At 43.3% G+C, this 20963-nt stretch overlaps 1 protein-coding gene across 5 annotated transcripts in view; it reads left to right on the top strand.

Moving 5' to 3' along the window:
* Positions 1–20963, top strand: part of LOC140466677 (copine-8) — a 360152-nt gene that overhangs the window by 78146 nt on the left and 261043 nt on the right. The window lies entirely within an intron of this gene.

Below are 20963 nucleotides of genomic sequence, written 5' to 3' on the forward strand. Positions count from 1 at the left end.
TAAAAGACTGAGAAAGTTTAAGCACTCTTCTGTGTGACTATTCAAGGAGAATTCTCCAGTTCAAAGGACTAGAATGGAGATAAAGCAACTAATTCAAACCTACAGATTTGATAGAGAATGTAAATGTTTCTGGATTTGAGGACCTGTGGACTGCTGGTATTAGGGAATAGATAGGATTTTGTTTGACCACGTGTTTTGAAATCTTTCAAACAATATTCTGTTTAGATAGCTTGGTATAGTTTGTTTTATATTTTATTTCTTTTGTGAAATAAACTCTTGTCTTATTTTTTAAACTGCATCTGTGGCCTGTGTACTTCTGTTTCAGTAAAGGCCACCCTATTAAAGTAACAAAGAACAAAATATAATCTATTAGGCCAGCTTTTGTTCTGGGATCTGATTTATCCAGTAGTAACACCAGCTGGGATCATAACAACTGATATTAGATTACCAACAGTATGGAAAAAGGCCCTTCGGCCCAACAAGTCCACAAAGACCCTCTGAAGAGCAACCCACTCAGACCCAATCCCCTATATTTACCCTGACTAATGCACCTAACATTATGGACAATTTAGCACAGCCAATTAATCTAAACTGCACATCTTTGGATTGTGGGAGAAAACCAGAGCACCCAGAGGAAACCCATGCAGACACAGGGAGAATGAGCAAACTCCACATAGACAGTTGCCTCAGGTGGGAATTGAAACCAGGACCCTGGTGCTGTGAGGCAGCAGTGCTAACCACTGAACCACAGTGCTACCCCAAATATATCATTATGTTTGAAAAAACTCAGATTACAAAGGTAGAAGGTAATTTTTTAAATGGAATGAGGGTAGAAAGTCAAATTCGGTGTGGCTTAGAGCAGGAACTTTTGTTATTTACAATGCTCATTACTGATTTAGCTAGTCTAGATCTGCTAATATTGGCAGCTGGTTTAGCCAAAATATTGCACGTTGGGATCATGCAGAAGCTCTGACAGTATTGACAGTAGGGGAACTGGTCAGGAAATTGAAACATCTGATGGTCAAATACACATCATCTGGAACCCTTTAAAAACAATCCCAAACTCCAAGTTAAACTTCAGATGGTTATGATTTACTAATCTGAATAGTTAGCCAGGAAAAGTGAGAGGAATTAAAACCTACTGAACCCGTGGCTAACTGTAACACTAACGCTGATCTCCAAATCATCACTGACCCCAGTCACAAGATAGTGACCCCAGAGCTTGCACTAATATCTAACACCCTGAACCTCCACCAATATCCCAAGGACAATCTCCTGTCCTTGACCAGAATTACAACATTAGTGTGAGGCATGGAAACTCAGTGGTTAGCACTGCTATCTCACAGCTTCAGGGACCTGGGTTTCATTCCAGCCTTGGGTGACTGTCTGTGTGGACTTTGCATGTTCTCCCAGTGTGTGTGTGGGTTTTCTCTGTGGTGCATCGGTTTCCTCCCACAGTCCAAAGGTTAGGTGGATTGGCCTTGCTAAATTGCCCATAGTGTCTAGGAATGTGCAGGCAAGGTGGATTACCCAGGGGGAAATGCAGGATTACAGATGGGGGTGCTGGGGCTGAGTCTGGGTGGGATATCTGCAGAGGGTCGGTTCAGACTTGATGGGTTGAATGGCCTTTTTCTACACTGTAGGATTCTCTAATTTGACATGAAGGGAGGATTTGACCAAGTGTGGCGTCAAGGATCCCTAGAGTCAATGGGAATCCAATTAACATCCTAGTGGTTACCATTGACCAGAAACTGAAAGGGACCAACTATATAAATACTGTGACTACAGAGCAGGTCAGGAATTCTGCCGTGAATAACTCATCACCTCTCTCCCAAAGCCTGGCAAGAACATGAAGTTCCAAGAAGCTTGACACTATCTAGGACAAAACATCCCACTTGATTGGCATTCTATCTACCTTCAACAATCACTTCCTTCACCACCGGCGCACACTGGCAGCAATGTGTACGATCTACAGCATGCACTGCCATTACCCACAAGAACTGTTCCTAAATGCATGACCTTTACCAGTTAAAAGGACAAATGAATGGCTGCAAATTATTCTGACCTGGAAATATATTACCGTTTCCTGACAGTCATTAGGTCGAAATTCTGGAACTCCCTTCCTAACAGCACTGTGGATGTCCCCATTCCCTGACAGTTGCAACAGTTCAACAGGGCAGCTCAGCAATGGTTTCTCAAGAGCGATTAGAGATGAGCAAAAGTCACTCACATTCCATTAGCAAATGAAATAAAAACACAAAGAAAGTTTTTTGACACACGCACTAAACAACCCCATCGCCCTGTGGCCGAACACTTCAACTCCCCCTTCCACTCCAGCAAGGACATGCAAGTCCTGGGCCTCCTCCACTGCCAAATTCTAGCCACCCGGCACCTGGAGGAAGAACACATCAATCTTCCACCTTGGGACCCTCCGACCACAAGGGAGTAATGTCGATTTCAACAGTTTCCTCATCTCCCCTCCCCTCAACTTATCTCAGATCCAAGCCAACTTGGCACCACCCTCTTGAACTGTCCCAACTGTCCATCCTCCTTCCCTCCTATCTGCTCCACCTTCCACTCCGACCTATCACCATCATCCCCCCACCTTCATCTACCTATCGCACTCCAAGTTACCTTCCCCCCAGGTCCACACCCCCTCCCATTTATCTCTCAGTCCCCTTGGGCTCCCCACATTCCTGATGAAGAGCTTATACCCGAAACATTGACTCTCCTGCTCTTCAGATGCTACCTGATCTGCTGTGCTTTTCCAACATCATACCTTTTGACTCTGATCTTCAACATCTGCAGTCCTCACTTTCTCCCACTAAGAAGCTTGCAAACTGAGCAGTAATTGAATTCTTATCAAGATTAGATTAGATTACTTACAGTGTGGAAACAGGCCCTTCGGCCCAACAAGTCCACACCGCCCCGCCGAAGCGTAACCCACCCATACCCCTACATCTACATCTACATCTACCCCTTACCTAACACTACGGGCAATTTAACATGGCCAATTCACCTGACCTGCACATCTTTGGACTGTGGGAGGAAACCGGAGCACCCGGAGGAAACCCACGCAGACACGGGGAGAACGTGCAAACTCCACACAGTCAGTCGCCTGAGGCGGGAATTGAACCCGGGTCTCCGGCGCTGCGAGGCAGCAGTGCTAACCACCGTACCACCCATAATGATATGAGGGGATGCATTTTAACAGACAAAGCAAGATGTGCATAAATTAAGAAACTGTAGAAAAACAAAGGGTTCAAACAGAGGTACTGGTGAACAAATCATTAAGAGCAGCAAAGTAGGTCATTGTAGGTCAGCAAAGCAACTAAAATGTTAACAAAGCACTGAACAAAAAGTGAAGAATTGGAGAAAGTGTGGAAAGCATTGCAGGGATGGCACCAGGTTGAGAGATTACAATTAGCAGGTTGGGGCATTTTCCTTCAGAGGAAGGAACGGTGGCACAGTGGTCAGCACTGCTGCCTCACAGTGCCGGAGACCCGGGTTCAATTCCCGCCTCAGGCGACTGACTGTGTGGAGTTTGCACATTCTCCCCGTGTCTGTGTGGGTTTCCTCTGGGTGCTCCGGTTTCCTCCCACAGTCCAAAGATGTGCAGGTCAGGTGAATTGGCCATGCTAAATTGCCCGTAGTGTTAGGTAAGGGGTAGATGTAGGGGTATGGGTGGGTTACGCTTCGGCGGGGCGGTGTGGACTTGTTGGGCCGAAGGGCCTGTTTCCACATTGTAAGTAATCTAATCTAAAAAAGGATCTTGAGAAGAGGTCTTTAATATAATAAATGAGTTGGCCAGGGTCAATTTGGCAGTAATGTTTCCACATGTGGCAGAAACCAAAGGTGGGAACCAGAAGTAGAAAAATAGTTATTTGATAAGGAAGTAAAGAGAAATGTCTTCATTCAGGAAGTGTACATTGTAGAACTTGTGACCACAGAAAGTGGTTAATACGCAAATGATTTAGATGGTTTCAAGAGATAACGAGATAAAAATGCAAGATCTGAGGGAACAGAAAGATGAACTGAAAGATTGAAATGAGGTAAATGGAATGGGAGGAGACTCGGGTTTTATGCTACATACATCACAACTGTAGGGACAATAGTGTGTTTATTTTTGTACATTGCGTGAGCTACATTTTCCCCAGAATAACTTTGGGACTTTATGGAAGATTTCTCTCCGTGAGCTTGAGTGAGTTTTCGCACTCAATTCACACTGCTGACCTTGCTGTATATGCATCATTACCTCAGTGGCGCTGCATCCACATTATTGTACACTCTCCAGAGGCAAAGTATTCACTACAGCCAGGACCTTTCAGACTTTCCAATGCTGACACCATAACGGAAGCCCAGTTGTGTACCAGGGCAATTGGTGCCAGCCAGGATTGGCTCTTCATTATACATGCAGTAGCAAAGCAATGAAAAAGAACAACTTCTGGTGGCACTAGTAACACTCATGGCAAATAGAAGTTCACATTGTTATGTGTGTTGCTATATTACATCACTTGTCTGATCAATTATTATTGTAACTGCAGCTACAAGAATCAAGCTACACAGGTTATACTTAGTGACAGAGCTAGCTATAACCCTGTCGAAGGGAGTGCTGCTCTTCTCCTAACTCCCAACATAGTGAAACATCTTTTCATTATTCAGTGTGGGAGAATTGCATGTTGGAAAGTCTTCAAACAGTTAAAAACATTAACTTTTGTTGAAGAACAACAAAACTGAAGAAAAATCTAACAAAAAAGCTGCACTTTCTTTTGGGAATGATCAGGAGCTTCTTGCCTTTCAAGCAACAATAAATTTATTGTTAGTGGATCTTCATCATCCAAACAACATCTGGTAGAAAATGTCCCATCTGGCTTGTTGCATTTGACGTTGCACCACTCTACCATGGGGAAGGTGATGTTCCTCTTGCTCAGTGTTCTCATGTTCCTCCTCAGAAGACTGCTACTTCTCTCCCAAATCTTCAGGATCCATCACATCCCCTCTTTGTTTGCTCCAGTTGGTAGAGCACATCATACAAGGATCATGTGGTACACTCTATCTGAATTGTACTCACAGCCTCCTCAGATACAAACATTGGAATCTCATTTTCAAGGACCCCTCATCTGCTCGTGATAGCAATTAAGGAGGAATGGGCCACGTTGTATCTACACAGCCTCAGTCTGGAGGTTGTGAATGGAGCCATCACCCTGGTCACAGAAAGCAACCCTTTGTCTCACAGTAACTAATCTTGTAAGGCATCCAGCTCTTGAGACAAAGCAGGAAAATGAGAGTTCTCAAGGATATGGCCATCAGAGTGGCTTTTAGGATACTTGGCACATATGTCTGAGATGGTGTACCAGTGATCTCCGTGATGACTTGTAAATTGATAAAATGGACTCATTTTCTGTTGAAGAAGTCAGCTGCATAGTGATGTGGCACTCCCAACACAATATTTGTACAGCCTATAGCCTGGACCTGGGAGAAAACAGCCATGCTATCCAGGTTGCAGGATTCACCTCGTTGCAGGGAAATGAGATGAAGCAATGTGATCTGGTACAAGTTGAATCAGTCACATTCTTTGGTCCAGTTGAGGGTTAAGAGTTCCCACACAATTACCCACTGGATCCTTGGAAGTAGCAAGTTACAAAACCGTTCAGTGCAGCTGTGACCTTGATGGCCGGCCATCCCTTCAAGCCACATGCTCCACTCCAGCAGTTGACGAAGTCATGCCACAGCATCCCAGGATGTCCTCAGTCTGTGGTAGCACTGCACTTTGTTCATAGATCTGGAAGAAGCTCTAGGGACCTTCAGCTGCGATGTCTTCATGTGGAGACTGTTAGGCAGTTACTGTAGGTTGCTGCGCTGGTCCTCAGCTTACTGGTGCATCTGGTGGGCCTCAATTTCTATGTGCCTTCATTGTACCATTATTACAGTGATGATTCACTGTACAGTGTGCCTGGATTCATTGGTCACAGTTCCAATGAACCTGTATGGGGTAATATCACAAACAGGACAGATCCTTAGTAATCTGTGCAGTCAACACTCGTATCACACACAACTGACAGTGTAACTGGCAGTTAGACACACCAGTTTACTTGTTACGTTCTCTTTCATCATGTTCTCTCTCCTCTCCCCCCATCCTAGTGGGACTGTCTTCTCTTTCAAGTACAGCAGTTAGACACAGCATTGTTCTGTCATTCTCACAGTCTGATCACTTAAACTGAACTATCTTCCTTGGATTCCTGTCTGACCCACTGTGATCTCCAGCATTTGTTGTTTTCAGTACAGATTTCAGCATCTGTAGTAATTTGCTTCAACAGTGTAGCATAATCCTTGATACAGTGGGCCATGGAGGACTTCGACAAGGAGTGCCATGGGATGCCTGCACATGGACCTTTTTACATAATGGACCTTATTCCAAAGCATGCAACACCAACCATGTTGCAAAAATACAGTCGGAGTTTGAAAGTGTGATAGGATCACTGAAAACTTTTTCAGACTCCTCTACCCACATCATCTAAGAAAAACATTATTGTTTTTTAAGAACATGTTGTCAAATACTTTGTTGAAGGTGAGAAGGAATCATCACTGTGCTCATCTGCAGCCTGTGAGATATTGGTTTGTCTTTGCGAATTGTGACCAACAGGCAAGAATTTTAAGATCACCTGAGATCACTCCTGATTCACAGAGCTGCTTATGATCAGTCTGCAATGACATGGTTAGGATTGCTTGTGCCCAGGGTTTGTATCCCACACGGTTGGACACTGCATGTATTTCATGCAGGAGGCTAAGATTACAGATGTCTTCAACCTATGTTGTGTAAGTGCTTGAAAAATGAACTCATCCCTTAAAGGTCCACACATCACTCACAAATACCGTCCATGTGCACAAATAGGAAGAAAATACTTAGCCCACAAACTCCTCACAGCCAATTTCCATTTCCAATGCACATTTATGATTCACTGGAATACAGAAAGCACGCAGATCACATTTGGCGGAGCGAGTCACAGATTCAGCCTGGTAACCAGGGCCCCCCGAGTCTCCATGTTTCATTCTTCCTTGTTGTTGAGTTTGTCAGTACTTAGCTTTCACACACATCTTGTAGTTATGACATCATGTCTAAACAATATTCCCCAAGCCCCTGCCTGACAGATGAGAATGTAGGAGGCATGGTTAGTAAGTTTGTGGATGACACTAAAATTGGTGCATAGTGGATAGTGAAGAAGGCTGTCTAAGAGTATCTTGATCAGCTGGGCCAATGGGTCAAGGAGTGGCAGATGGAGTTTGATTTAGATAAATGCAAGGTGTTGCATTTTGGTAAGACAAACCAGGGCAGCACTTACATAGTTAATGTAGAACCTGGGAAGTGTCATCGAACAGAGAGACTTAGAGATGTGGATACGGGGCTCCTTGAATGTGGCATCACAGATAGACAGGATGGTGGACAATGATTGGCTTGCTTGCCTTCAATTGGTAAATATGTTCACTAAAGGAGTTGGGACATCATGTTGTGGTTGTACAGGACGTTGGTGAGGCCACTTTTTGGAGTATTGTGTATAATTCTCGTTGCTGTTCTATAGGAAGGATATTATTAAACTGGAAAGGATACAGAGAAGATTTACAAGGATGTTGCCAGGACTGGAGGGTTTGAGGGAGGGGCTGGATAGGCTGGGATTTCTTTTTCGTGGAGCATAGGAAGCTGAGTGTGTTGACCTTATAGAGCTTTTATAAAATCAAGAGGTGATAGATAAAGTGAATAGCCAAGGTCTTTTCCCACAGTGGGGGAGTCCAAATCTAGAGGCATAGTTTAAGGTGAGAGGGGAAAGATTTAAAAGGGATCTGAAGGCCAATGTTTTCACACACATGATGGTGCATATGTGGAATGAACTGCTAGAGGAAGTGGTAAAGGTGAATTCAATTACAACATTCAAAAATGACTTTGGGACAGGTACATGAATAATAAAGGTTTAGAAAGAAATGGGCCAAACACAAGGACGAGTTCAGTTTAACAAACCTGTTTGGCAATGGGTCTGTTTTGTGTTGTATGACTCAATGACTCTGTTTTCCAAGACACTGTCATTTCCCAGCCTTATATAATGAAATGCCTCCCTTCACAATTATTGCCCCTCCACATCCCACCATACTGCCTCCAATCCACACAATTGACATCCCAAACATCTAAACCATAGCAATGGCCCCTGACAACCCCCTGAACTTCACTGATCTGATCCCAAGGACTGATGGTGACCCACAGGCGTGATCAATTGGGCAAATAGTTTGACTGATGAATGACTGGGTTCCTGACTGATCTCTGTGCAGGTTTCTGACCGACATATTGCACTTTGGTGAACTGTGGCTGAATTGCACTGGACCTGTGCAACTAGTCAGGTTCACTGTCTGTACTGTGTTGATACAGACTCTCTGACACTGACAACCCAAAGTGGCCAACTGACTATGTCCAAACTTCTAGACTGTTAGTGGACTGTGCTAGAAAGCTCTGACTTGATCAGTGATTACTCCCCTTGGAGTTTGGTTGAAGCATTTCCAATAAGTTTGCCATGTCAATTGCTGGCACATAGTTAAGGTGTGACAATGACACAATGTGCTGTACAGCAACATGTCCTGTGCTAAAAGGAAAGACGAGTCACAAATACTGTGAGTCTTTAAGCCTTGGCCAAGGGGCCAATGCGTGAAAAGGCAAGGCAGAGATGCTATGTGCATCCAAGTAGGTGCAGAGTGAATGAACGCAAACACAAAAACAGAAATTGCTGGAGAACATCAGCAGGTCTGGCAGCATCTATGGAGAGAGAAATATGTCCAGTGACACTTCTTCAGAACTAGACTTAAAATGCTAACTCTGTTTTCTCTACACAGATGCTGCCTCAATTTCTCCAGCAATTTCTGCTTTGGTTTCAGATTTCCAGCATCTGCAGTTTTTTTATCATATAAGAGTAGCCTTGAGATACACCCTGGCCCAATCCATGAGATAATCGCTTGTCAGAGGAACACAGGAACAAAATTAGGCCATTCAGGCTATTGAGTCTGCCCTAGCATTCAATCTAATCATGGCTGATTGAGTGTTTCACGTTCTTTTTCCAGTCCCATACCCTTATATGCCACTGGTAGTTGAAATTTATCAATCTCTATCTTAAAACATATTCAAAGACAGGGTTTTCATTGTCCTCTGTAGTGGATAATTCTAAGGGTTCACAATCTTCTGTGTGTAAAGTGTTGTGGCAGCAACATTATAATGAAGGCTACTGATGCATTTCAATATGTAGCATTGAATCACAGAACAGTATTGTAAGTGGGTGGGTGATGTGCCACGATGATATGGAGAGGCTGGCACTTCTCTGATGCCAACCTTCATTAGTGAGATGCTGTGGAGGGGCATTTGGTTTACAGGTGGTTGCTGCCCACGAAGGCTGCCCTAAGATGTTGGTGTCTGCCTTCCAAGACAGTGAGCTGGGGTTGCCAAGAACATACTCTGACTTTATTGTCAGGAATTGTCACTGTCTGGTTTCTATGCCGAGAGTAGGAAATCCCATATCCATAAAGTGTTAGTGAAATGTTGTTGAATTCAAATAGGCCTTTCTCAGCTCTCTTTTCTTCCAGTTCAAAACTTGGTTGCAGTATCAAACTATTTTTTCTCGACACCAGTAATTGTATTTTACTGATCTTGCCTTATTTTTGCAACTGACTGTCCAATGCCCACATCGTTCAGGGATTGGGAAGGTTCTGCCCATTGTGTTATGCTTTTTAATCCTGCTTCTTTTTCTTATTCCAACACATTTTCAAAAAGGGCAGATTCTACAAATTATTTTCTATATTACATTTCCTTTACTGTGGATTAAAAACTTAAAAATTCTGGTCAAAATGAGGGAATGAACTGCAGCTTAGTTTCAGTGGCGTTTTAATTTGAAATTAATTTTTAATTTTCAAAACTGAGTAACTTTGGATAATTTGCTATTTAATGTGGATAATATTGAAATGGAATGTTTGAAAATGTTTATAATATTAATAATTTCAAAAACACTAGGTGAATTATTTGATCTGTCTCAGACAAGATGGAGTTGTGAATTGAACAATTATTACTGTCTTCTCTCCTCCCCATAACAGGAGCTTGTTTTTTTTTCTTATTTTCCATTCCTTTTTAAAAATAGCTGGTATCTGTCTTCAAAGCTTGTCTGAAGTCCAGTCTATAATGACCCATAACAAATTCTCTAGGGTTAAAAAAAGGTAAGTAGTTATTCTTGCATTCAAAACCTGGGAGAAGAGTTCATCACACACATTCATGCAGACATACATTTGAGAAAGAAAGAACAGAAAAGTAAAAGAGAAAAGCTACAAACTACAAATTATGGAAACTCAAAGATATCTGGGTCTGTTCTTGTGGGTTAGAGAAACCAAGAAGTGCAAGTCCAGTTAAGGTTCTTTCAATAAATTGAGCACAGCTACAGGAGCTTTGACACAGTCATATTGCTGTTGAAGGTCTAATTGTAAACTGTAAATTATAGGCATAATTCAAACACAAGGATTTGTAGGTGAGATTGCTGCATCAGCCAGTTCTTCACAAAGGGAGTCATTGAAACCCATTGTTAGTTATCTTACTCTTTTGCAGACATCAGACTTTTGTGAGATATGGAGATCAGAGGCAGTTATTTAGTTGAACTGGGACTGTTTCCTGTTCTGCTGATATAAAAAGAAACTCATGAACAAATGTCAAAGCTGTAGAAGTGAAGATAGTTTAAACAAACCAGTAGCTTCAGCCATCTTATTGAGATTACAATGATATGGTTGTGATGCAACAAAAGGAATTGCTGAAAAAAGTCAGCAGCTCTGGAGTATCTGTGAGGAGTAAGCAGGGTTTTGAGTCTAGTGGCTCTTCAGCATAACTAATGTGGTTTGGATGCTTCCTTATCAGAAATTATTGGTTGTTTGAAGCAGAAATGTACGGACATTTGCAGTAAGATGACTAACAATGGGCTCCCTTTGTGAAGAACTGGCTGATGCAGCAATCTCGCCGACAAATCTTTGTGTTGGCTTGACTGGAAGATTCATAAAGTGCAAAGAGTGTCATAATTCAGGGAGTACATGTAAACTCTTATCTGCTGGTTGCTGCTGGTCAGAATTTTACGGAGGTTGTGTTCAAATGGCATCCATGTTGTCAAGTTTCCATTGCTAAACAAAAGTAAAGCAAGAGAATAATAAACCAGATTTAAATTAGGGTCTCTCTCTTCCTGCCCTTTAAGTATTATAGGTAAAAGTAATATCATAGAGTGATAGAGATATACAGCATGGAAACAGACCTTTTGGCTCAACCAGATATCCTAAATAAATCAACTCCCATTTGCCAGCACTTGGCCCCTATCCCTCTAAGCCCTTTCTATTCAGATATCATTCAGAAGTCTTTTAAATGTCATAATTGTACCAGCCTCCACTACTTCCTCTGGCAAATCATTCTATACATGCATCATTCTCTGCATGAAAAGTTGCCCCTTAGGTCCCTTTTAAATCTCTCCCCTCTCCCCTTAATCCTATGCTCTCTAGGTTTGGACTGCCTCACTGTGGGGAAAAGACCTTGTTTATTTACCTTATCCATGACCCTCATGATCTTATAAACCACTGCAAGATCACCCCTTAGCCTCTGACCTTGCAGGGAAAATAGCCCAGCCTATTCAGCCTCTTCCTATAGCTCAAACCCTCCAATCCTCGGAACATCCTTCTAGATCTTTTCTGAACCTTTTCAAGTCTCACAACATGCTTCCTATAGGAGAGAGACCTGAATTGCACACAATAATCTAAAACTGGCCTAATCAATGTCCTGTACAACCGCAATATAACCTCAAAATTTCTATACTCAATGCTCTGAACAACATAGGAAAGCATACCAAATGTCTTCTTCACTATCTTATCTACCCTGTGACTCAACTTGCAAGGAACTATGAACCTGCATTCCAAGGTCTCTTTGTTTAGCAACATACCCCAGGATCTTCCCATTAATTGTATAAAGTTCTGCCCTGATTTGTGTTTCAAAATGCAGCATGTCATACTAACCTAAATTAAACTCCATCAGCCACTCCTTGGCCCATTGGTGTATTTTAACTAGGGTTGATATGACTTTTATGAAAACCTATATGGATTGACGGTATGTGAACATGGCCCATTAATGTTTCTATAAGTAAATGTGCAGGCCCTGGATTTTCCAATGGCTAGACAGTTGTTATTCCAGTAGATGGGAGTTGTGCATGGAAACTCTACAGAATCTCCTTGGTCGCAGATTCTGAAGGATATGCCCAGGAAATTGAAGAGTCTGATGGGAAATTCTCCTGAGCCTGGAACTTTCTGAAAGTACCCATTTAAGTTGTAGGTTTGGCCAATTCCAATGAAACTAAGTAAATGATTACTCAGGAAGTGCTAATGTATTAAATATAATGAGTAGAACCTTATAGCAGTCTGAACGATATGAACTATGATGAGATTTGTGGCAGTATCAGACAAGAAGGTGAATGGGGTCTATGTGAACAGTATCAGAGTACGTTAAGCTATAGTGTAGAAGGGATGGTTAGTGGCTTCCACACGGGGAGCAAAGAAGAGTAAGGTGTATATCATTAAAGAGTTTTGGAAGGACAGTTGCAGGTGAAGTTCAATATGATGGATCTCCACATGGCAAAGGTGCAAGGAATGAGTGGAAATGGACAGCTGAGGCAATGTGAGAGATAGCAGGGCATAGAGGCTCTGAGGATGTGTGGTTACCTGGCAACCAAGTGGAGCCTGGTACTGGCGGTGTCCAGCATGAACTGTGTTTCCTAGCATTATTTTCAGCTCCCTAGATATGAAATACTGTACTACTGGAAAATAACTAGGACAATGTTCAGGGCGGGCAGAGTCAGTGTCAGTTGATGGTCAAGGAAGGAACAAATACATGAAGTATCTGTGCAAAAACTTGAACTACGTTTAATTTGCAATCATTTCATTGGCCATTTGCTACTTGGGATGAAGGTGCTTCGGAGTCAGATGCTGGTGAAAGATGAGTTTCACCATGCCGTCTGTGCTGACTGCTTAAGCATTGGCATCTCAATGAAATTGAAACAATGACTTAACAAAGTGACCAACGCTGGCATTACTTGTGCAATTTTCAGTAGTACTGTGGGTAGTGCACGCTATCACCTCACCCTCTGACAGGTAAGTGTAACGATAGTTGAGAAGTGAGAAGTTGAATGACTGAGTAGTTTTGAGATGGGAAGGGGATTAGAGCATAGCAGGCACTCACTTTTGATGTAATGTTCTGGTCCTTCAGCTAGTGTGGTATGTACTGAGGCTGCAAATGAATGAATGATGGAGACATGACCATTGTTATTGGAGTGCAGCACATCTCACTTTACCATTGTTTGCAAGGCATTTCACTGATTACTCTTCTGAGACCTAAGAACCTCCTTCACTCCTTGTGTTTCTAAACTGGATCATTTCCACTGAGAGTCCTGGGCCCTTCTGTTAGTAGGATGTTGGTTTCTACGGTAGCCTTTTAGAGAAGATGACATTGCATGCAAGAGGGACCAGTGCCAACAGCAAGCCCAGGAACAGTAGCAAGTCACTGTGGAGGATGAAGAGTTCATGAGAGGTCCCAGCCACAGGGGGCCTCCGGAGCTGTGGAGATGTACAGAATGTCTGGAGATTTCCAAGCGTAACTCCATTTCCTGGGAATGAGCCAGGCTTAGTGCTGGCTCTTTTTATCCCAGGACATTGTGTTGGAACTGTGCTGGATATTGTTGTAGCTGAGGTCTGCAGGAGTGGGAGGCTTTCCCTACTGGTGGTTGCGAAGGTGACGGCTTCTCTGAACCTCTGTGTGACTGGGTCCTTCCAGGGAACAATGGGTGACTGTGCGTGTGGACTCTCAGTTGTGCACCCACTGATGTATCAGGATAGTGACCAATGCGAGGTCAAACTGGTTCATTTTGTTTCCCCGTGAGGAGGTCAGGGCTGTAGCCTGAACAGTAGGATTCAGGAACATGGGTGGGATCCCCCAGGTACAGGGTACCATTAACTGCACACACTTGGCACTGAGAGGGCTGTATCACAACACTGCAGAATTCCATTCCATTGATGTTTTGGTGATTTGCAATCACTGTTACCACTTCCTGGAGGTGTGTGCCCACTATCCTGACAGCTGCCATGACTCCTATGTCCTGGAGCACTGTCATGTACTTCATGCAAGTCAGGGACCCTATACCATAGGCTGGTAACTGGGGGACAAAGGCTACCCACTGCAACTATGGTTCTGTCACCACAGTGCTAACCCCTGACTGAGGGGAGCACAGATACAGTGCTGCCCAAGCCCTGAGCAGTGCCGTGGTGTAGCAGACAATAGAGCTGTTGAAGATGTGGTTCTGCTGTTTGGTGCAGTCTGGGTTGGCCCTCCAGTCTATCCCAGACAGAGCCGGCAGCATCATCCTGCCTTTGCACAATAGGAGCAGGCAATGAAGTGATGTGCGGATGCTGAGGAACTGGGGAATGGGAGAAGGCTTCCGAGGAATCCGGGAAAGAGAAAGCTCTCATTGTCTGTGACAGCATACTGTTGAATTGGGTGTTACAAATCCCAACTGGCACCTGATTCCAGTGGACGAGAGCTATGTGCCAGAGACGATTGTGGATTGTAAATAGCTGTTGACCATAATGCCAGCATTTGGCTTCCTTTGTTGGAGGTGAACATCAGCATCTACTGGTTGTGTTAGTTTTCCTGTTTGCTGATTTAAATAAAAGCTCATGTTTGGAATGGTCTGATTGCTTACCTATACATGATATTCCTCAAATGGACAATGACAAGCTCCATTCACTTTAGATGTTCAGATAGGGAATCACTACAGCCCGATAAAGTGTGGATAAATAGTGACGAGGGTCACTGAAGGTGGTTGTATGTGTGAGGAGTGTCAGTCATGCTCGCTGCGAGCAGTGGGCAGTGTGACTTTGTGACCTCTGGGCTCTAACACTGCTGGTAAGGAGCAATGAAACCAAAAGAGAAAATGCTGGAAAATCTCAGCAGGTCTGGCAGCATCTGTAAGGAGAGAAAAGAGCTGACATTTCGAGTCTAACTGACCCTTTGTCAAATATGTATTATATGGTAAGGAGCAATGTTAGATTGCCAATCCTTCTCTGGCTGCAAAGCTGCCTTTCTAAGATGGCATGGGTACGATGGATCCTGGTCTTTCAGGGGTACATCTGCTGATTGCCAAGTTGTTCTGGGAACATTGTGTGGTGAGCTGGGGCTGGAATCAGATGTGCTATCTGCATGGGGCTGCATAGGTCATTAATGAGGCAGGCTTAGTAGGATACAGCAAGGAAACGCACTGCACTTCATGGCAAAAAGTTCTTCATAAAACTCATAGTAAATATTTAACTTACCTCAGATTTCACACACAAGACTTTATCTGCCTTTCCCCATCTACCCATGGCCTGTACAACATTCTGCTGCTCTGGACCACTGTCCTCCCTTCCCCACTCCAGACCTGATCTGTCCCCACTACCCACACTCACCCCAGATTTAATACCACTCTCCCTCCCCCCACCACCAGACAGATATGTCCCACACACTCCAACGTATGCTAAACACTGTCCCCCTTACATCCTGGCACTCCACCTAGTGTCCAAACCCCTACCTATTGACATCCTACCAATCTGGCACCATTATCTTTACCTCTAACCCACTGAACCCATTATCCCACTATCCCACATGGCATGCCACTGATCTGGCACCCTACCCTCCCAGCACCCTAACCTCACATTTACCTTACTTACCATTTGACAGCAGTCGGAAATGTAATGCACTCTCCTTTAGTAAAAAGAAAAGTAGAATCTGTGGGATGAGCAATTCTGCTCAGAAATTCCAGCCCGCAGCATGACAGTAAAATGGGCTTCGTCTGCAGAAGCCATGTCAAAAACATATTCGACTGTGTCCTAATTAGATTTATTTATTGATGTTTCATTAGCCAGAAATAGACTAGTCAGCTTAAAGTTTCATTGGCTTGGTTATTTTAATACAGTGCTTAATAAATCATCTGTAATACTAAATAATGCTGTCGTTAATCAAGAGATTAACTTATATGATTATATTATGTGTGCTTGAGTTTTGACAGTAACATCATATGCAGTAAAAGTGATTTAATATAAATGCAAATTCAGTCTTGTTTATTATTAAATACCTTTATATAAAAACAGGGCTAATGGCTTGTGGGCTAAAATATATCTGCTCAGCAAGGTAATAAATGATCCCTTAATTGCAATGTTAATGTCAAAACAGTCTTCTGCACTTTGGAGATAGGGTAATATCCACTTATAGTTGGTGTAATAAAAGAAGGGAAAACAAAGATGCAGATGACTGGAGCAAATTACTAACAGTAGTAGGAATTCTGATATAGGGAGAGCAGAAGGATCTAATGAAATGAAATTGATCAAATTTGCAAGTGATACCAAATTAGAGTCCAAAGTTGGAATCAAAGAAGCAGCACAGAAATTACTGAATGAGCTGGACAAAATATTTAATTGGGTGGAACAACGAAGATTGAATGTAACATTGACCAATAGTGGAAACATGCTTGTCAAAGATAAAAATGGGCAATATCAGGTCACTAAAGTGGTCAAGAAGGCATACAGCATGCTTTCCTCCATTGGATGGGCTATTGAGTACAAGAATTGGCAGGTCGTGTTCGGGTTTTATAAGACTTTGGTTCGGCCTCATTTGGAATTCTGCGTATGGTTCTGGTCGCCACATTACCAAAATGATGTGGATGCTTTGGAGAGGGTACAGAGGAGGTTCACCAAGATGTTGCCTCATAGGAGGGTGCTAGCTATGAGGAGAGGTTAAGTAGATTAAGGTTATTTTCATTAAAAAGACAGAGGTTAAGGGGGAATCTGATTGAGGTTGACAAAATCATGAGAGGTATAGACAGGGAGCATAACAAGAAGCTTTTACCCAGAGTGGGGGACTCAATTACTCAGGGTCACGAGTTCAAAGTGAGAGGGGAAAAGTTTAGGGGAGATATGCATGGTAAATTCTTTATGCAGAGGTTGGCGGGTGCCTGGAACGCATTGCCAGTAGAGGTGGTAGAGGCGGGCACGATAGCATCATTTACGATGTATCTAGACAGGTACATGAATGGGCAGGGAGCAAAGGGATACAGATCCTTAGAAAATAGGCAACAGGTTTAGATAGAGCATCTGGATTGACCAAGGCTTGGAGGGCTGAAGGGCCTGTTCCTGTGCTGTAACTTTCTTTGCTCTTTGTTTATTGATAAGCTTACAGAGGCTTTGATGGCAAATTCCGTCTCTCTCTAAGTGCCTTTGTAATGAGCTTTGATACTTTGTTCTTTGATACCTTCTTCTCCTCTGAGGAGCTGCCACCTGTAATAACTATGCCACTTCCTTAATGTTCTTCTTCTTTACTTCCTGATACGCTCAATGCTTTTTACGCTTGTTTCGAACAGAAGGTCAGTGAAATGGTATCACGTACGGTGCCTCAGTGGTTAGCACTGCTACCTCACAGCACTAGGGACCCGGGTTCAATTCCTGCCTTGGGTGACTGTCTGTGTGGAGTTTACACATTCTCCCCGTGTCTGTGTAGGTTTCCTTCGGGTGCTCCGGTTTCCTCCCACAGTCCAAAGATGTGCAAGTCAGGTGAATTGGTCATGCTAAATTGCCCATAGTCAGGAGTAAATAAGGGGAATGGGTGTGGGTGTGTTGCTCTTCGGAGGGTCGATATGGACTTGTTGGGCTGAAGGGCCTGTTTCCATATTGTAGGGAATCTAATTTAAAACCTGCCCCGACAGCCTTGGATGCACCTGCACCCACAGTCACTGCTGCAGACATCAGGTCAGCTTTTCTGTGAGTGATGCCACGGAAAGCGACTGGCCCAGATGGAGTCCCCAGCTGTCATCTTTAGCCTCTTCTTACCACAATTTGAAGTCCCCAACTGCTTTAAGAAAACCACTATCACCTTGGTACCAAAAAAAAACTCATGTAGTGTGCCTCAACGACTACCGCCCAGTGGCTCTGACCTCCATAATTGTGAGGTGCTTCAAGAGGTTAGTCACGGCTTATATTAACGCTATCCTCCCAGCCTGCCTTGATCATTTGCAATTAGCATACCATCGCAACAGGACTATGCCAGGTACAATCTCCCTGGCCCTACACTCATCCCTGGAACCACTGGATAACAAGGATACCTACATCAGGTTCCTACTTATCGACTACAGCTCCACCTTCAACATTATAATCTCAACTAAACTAATCTCCAAACTCCGAGACCTCAGTCTCTGCTTCGCCCTCTGCAACTGGATCCTCAGCATCCTGAACCACAGACTGCAATCAATGAGAGTAGGCAACAACCCCTCCTCTGTGACAATCCTCAACGCTTGTGTCCCGTGAGGCTGTGGACTCAGCCTCTTACTGTACTCCTGATACACCCATGACTGTGTGGCTAAATTTCATCCTAACTCCATCTACAAGCTCACTGATGACACCATTGTTGTAGGCCAGGTCTCAAACAATGATGTGACAGAATCCAGGAAAGAGATAGGATGCTTGGTGGCATAGTGGAAAGACAACAATCTCTCCCTCAATGTCAGCAAAATGAAAGAGCTGGTCCTTGACTTCAGGAAGCAAGGTGGAGGGCACACCCCTATCTACATCAATGGTAATAAGGTGGAAATGATCAACAGCATCAAGTTCCTCACCAAAGTGTCCTGGTCCACCTACATTGATGCCATGGTCAGGAAAGCACAATAGCTCCTCTACTTCCTTAGGAGACTAAGGAAATTCACCATGTCCATAAAAACTCTTGCCAATTCTTTTAGATGCACCTTAGAAAGCATTCTATCTGGGGATACATCACACTTAGTATGGCAACTGCTCTGCCAGGACTGTAAGAAATTGCAGAGAGTTGTGAACATAGCCCTGTCCATCACGCAAGAGGCTGGAAGAACATAGCAGGCCAGGCGGCATCAGGAGTTGGAGAATTCAACATTTTGGGTAAATCCCTTCTTCAGGACCAAGGATGGGTATAAGGGGAGCTGCAGATAAAGGGGGGGTGGCAGGGGCAGAGTGGTAAAGTGGGGATAGGTGAAGACAAGTAGAGAGTACAACCTGGTTAGTCAATAGGAGGAATTAATCCAATAGGTGGCTGGGAGGAGTGGAAGGGAGGGGTACAGGCACACTACAGCCTGGAGGCCTTAACATTGAGTTCTCCAATTTCTCCCTTCCCTTCCCCGACTCCCTCCCCAGTCCCTCCCCCTCCTTCTATTCCTCCCAGCCACCTATTGGATTCATTCCTCCCATTGACCAACCCAGTCGTACCCTCTACCTGTCTTCACCTATCACCCACTTCACCATCCTGCAACCACCTCCCCCTTTATCTGCAGCTCCTTTTACACCAGTCCCCCAGTCCTGAACAAAGGTTACATCCAAAATGTTGACTTCTCCGCTTCCTGATGATGCTTGGCTTGCTGTGTTCTTCCAGCTTCCTGTTTGTCTACCTTGGATTCCAGCATCTGCTGTTTTTTTTTGTCTCAATCCATCATGCAAGCCAACCTTCCATCTGTTGACTCCATGTATACCTATCACTGCCTCACAAAGGCAGCCAACATAATCAAAGACCCCTCCCACCCCGGTTATAAACTCTTCCAACCTCTTCCATTAGGCAGAAGGTACAAAAGCTTAAACAAAAAAGCTTAAACTTTTTCCCCACCATTATTAGACTTCTGAATAGCCCTCCTAAATTTTAAATTTGATGTTGATCTTTCTCTTTTTACACCTTCTCTGCAGCCATAACAATGTATTCTTTGCTGTTTTCTATTGTTCTTATGCACCTTGTATGATGTGATCTGCTCTGCACACAAAACAAAACTTTCCACTGAAGCCAGGTACAGTACATATGACAATAAGAAATCAAATTAAAAATCACAAGTTCCTTAATTGGAATTCTTTGCAGTAATCTTTTGCATTCTATTCTCTGCAAGTGACTACTCACACTGTGATTTCAAACCTCTGGCAAACTCCCTAGTGCTTTTCTCCAAATTTGTCTGCACTCACATCCATACTTAATTTTAGGAAATACTGCCACATTCTGGCTGACCCCTAGTCCAAATTGTCAGACTTACACCTTTAGAGGGGTCACATGCAATTTTATTTCGACAGCTTTAATAAATGAACCTGCTAGTAATTTGCTGGACAGCTAATTTATACGCTTGTCAAAGTGTAAACCATCTCAGGTTGGAAATTATTTTTTCTCAACGATATAGTGCAGATTTTTAAAATCAAATTTGTCTCGCATTTTTTAAAAATTATTTTAAATTAGGTTCAAACTTGTTGGGCAGATTTTGACATGCACAGAAATATTATCATGTCAATCTACATGGTTTACTTTTATCACATTTTTAACATATGAAAATTGCCCCAGTTACTGAATGCTAGTGCAATTGGACAAAAGATGACACTAAGGTAAAAACAAGGGCTGCAGATGCTGGAAACCAGATTCTAGATTAGAGTGGTGCTGGAAAAGCACAGCAGTTCAGGCAGATTTTTCTGCTTCTTGGATGCTGCCTGAACTGCTGTGCTTTTCCAGCACCACTCTAATCTAAAAGATGACACTAAACCAGAGGATATTAAGAATGTTGAATAAAGCTGAGGCAAAGAAATAGATTTTAAAGACTCTCTTGAAAGAAGGATGTGGGGCGGAGAGTATTATGACACTGTTGGAAGGGCTGAACTGTTCCTTTCTTTGTCCCATTCCTTTACTGGTGTTGCAACAACACTTGAATGAAAAAAAGTTAAAAATCACCCAAAACCAAGTTATAGTCCAACAGGTTTAATTGGAAGCACTAGCTTTCGGAGCACCGCTCCTTCAACAGGTGGTTGTGGAGGACACAATTGTAAGACACAGAATTTATAGCAAAAGTTTAGTGTGATGTAACTGAAAT

Source organism: Chiloscyllium punctatum, chromosome 44 (assembly GCF_047496795.1).
Source record: "Chiloscyllium punctatum isolate Juve2018m chromosome 44, sChiPun1.3, whole genome shotgun sequence".
NCBI classification, from domain to species: Eukaryota; Metazoa; Chordata; class Chondrichthyes; order Orectolobiformes; family Hemiscylliidae; genus Chiloscyllium; species Chiloscyllium punctatum.